This window comes from Bombina bombina, chromosome 3 (genome assembly GCF_027579735.1).
Source record: "Bombina bombina isolate aBomBom1 chromosome 3, aBomBom1.pri, whole genome shotgun sequence".
Lineage (NCBI taxonomy): Eukaryota > Metazoa > Chordata > Amphibia > Anura > Bombinatoridae > Bombina > Bombina bombina.
This window is the reverse complement of record NC_069501.1, coordinates 616218699-616221198: the sequence shown is the minus strand read 5'-3', so window position 1 is coordinate 616221198 and position 2500 is coordinate 616218699. Positions and strand designations below refer to the sequence as shown.

The following is a 2500-nucleotide window of genomic DNA, read 5'->3' as shown; positions in this document are numbered from 1 at the left end:
ACTAATGATTATTTTCATAATTAGATAATTAGTCAATTATATTTTCTGTTAATTGATAAAAAAAAAAATCAATACCATTTTTTCGTATATTTAAAATAAAATCCACAAATTCAGTGTTAGAAATATAAACTTCAGACTAAGGGGCCGAATTATCAAGCTCCGAATGGAGCTTGATGCCCCTTGTTTCTGGCAAGCCTGAAGGGCTCCTGTTTCTGCGCGAGCCTTCAGGCTCGCCGGAAACAGCAGTTATAGCAGCTGCTCCATAACTTGTCCGCCTGCTCTGAGGCAGCGGACAGGAATAAACCCGATTGAATATGATCGGGTTAATTGACACCCCCTGCTAGCATCCGATTGGCCGCAAATCTGCAGGGGGCGATATTGCACAATTAGTTCTAGTTATAATTAAGTTATAATTAAGATATCTATACTAATATCTAGTTATAATTAAGTTACAATTAAGCTCAGGTGGTGTTGAGGTGCAATTTAAAGGGATACTAAATTCTCAGTGTATCCCCTGCTCCCCAGTGTGATAAGAGCAGAACATTTTCAAAACCTAAATTTTTTTTTTTTCTGTTCTGGGTATGAGCAAATCTGACTCCGTTATAAAGTCTATTCACTAGCCTAGAAGTTTTCTTACACCAGTCTAAGATAAACCTTCCTATTAAGGCCTCCTCCTCTATGCAGGGCTGTGACAGGAAGCACAATTGTAGTGTAAAAAAAAATAAAAAAAATAATAATGTAAAATCCATTTAAATAGATGAATAATACATATTGCAATGATTTCCATTAAGTATAAGTAACTGCTTAGTGCTTTTTTTATTACAACAATGAAACACACTGTTTAACAGCCCTTTCATCTATAAAGGTAAAATACCCAAATTATATTTAAATATCTATATGCGGGGGTAAATAGCTAGCTCCATAACCTGTCCTCCTGCTCTGAGGAGGTGGACAGACATCGCCGCAATTCAATCCGATCAAATACGATCGGGTTGATTGACACCCCGATTGGCCGCATATCTGCAGTGGGCAGCGTTGCACCAGCAGTTCACAAGAGCTGCTGATGCAATGCTGAATGCGGAGAGCAATATTCAGAGAGGTCTGTCGGACATGATCCGCAATGTCAGATCATGTCCGACAGGCCGACAGGCCTTTCATAAATAGGCCCCTAAGTGTAAATAATAAGCCCAACATTATATCATGCAAAGCATAGTTCCAAATCATCTGATTTAATATAAACAATTAAAATGATGACCAGTCCACTATTTTCTCTGGGTAGCACAGTTGATCTAATCCACATAAGATAGAAGTAGTTGTAAGCTTAACAAGAAACTTATACTGTTCTGAAAAAGTGAAAAGTAAACGTCTATAGACATCCTTTAGGCTAAGGACATAACCATAAAACACAATACCATTGGCAAGAGTTCATCCGAGTGAAGTTCTGGTGCCGTGTGCAGACCAACTAATCACAGACCAGCTAATCGATAATGAGATTTGTTGACAATTTTTTTCATAATCAATTATTATTGATTTTATTGATTAGTTGTTGCAGCTCTAATATAATATATAGTACCACATCAAGTCAGATTTTGTGGGATTTCTTTCCACAATTATTATTATGTTATTATTATTACACCTAATACAAATCAAAATATTTTATTTTCAGTACAATGTACCGTAAATTCACAATTTTCATATGTATAGGTTTTTCTTTCAGATTTTGAAAAGCTCTTGCCAGGTTTTAAATTGTAAGGAAAAATAGTGAGATCTGTAGGGTGGAAATGTTTAGGTAATTACTCTGGGATTTGAGAGACAATTTCATACTCGCCCATGTTCAACTTACAAGTACAAAATTGTTTTTTGCGCATCCAGTGTACTTAAATTATGATTTACGCTGTTCATATTTATATACGATTTACTCCTGTGTGATTTACATATAAATTTAAAATTTTTGCTAAAATAGAATTTTTTGTGAAAAATTTTGGTACGATTTTTGATGCACCTTAACAATACAATTTTTTTCCTGCATATTTTTGTGTGAATGGCACTAAGGGGCTCATGCTCATGTTTCTGCGCGAGCCTCCAGGCTCGACGGAAAAAGCAGTTATGAAGCAGCAGTCTAAAGACCGCTGCTTCATAACTTGTCCACCTGTTTTGAGGCTCCGGACATCAATCCACCCGATCCTATACGATCGGACTAATTTACATCCCCTGCTAGCGGCCTATTGGCTGTGAATCTGCAGGGGGCGGCATTGCACAAGCAGTTCACAAGAACTGCTTGTGCAATGATAAATGCCGACAGCTTATGCTGTTAGCATTTATCGATGTGCGACGGCCATGATACGCTACATTGTATCATGTCTGTCTGCATTTTAATATATCGTCCCCTTTGTATCATCTGTTGGCATAGACATAAGATATTTTTAGATATATATTATCAGGCTGCAATTGTATCTATTGGCTTTCATTGTCTCTACATTTTTCCATTTTTTTATACCAG

General features: G+C 36.8%; 1 protein-coding gene across 1 annotated transcript in view; it reads left to right on the top strand.

Annotated features, from left to right (window-relative positions):
- The window catches only part of ADGRB2 (adhesion G protein-coupled receptor B2), a 540900-nt gene that overhangs the window by 452676 nt on the left and 85724 nt on the right, over window positions 1-2500 (top strand). The gene's annotated exons all lie outside the window — the stretch shown is intronic.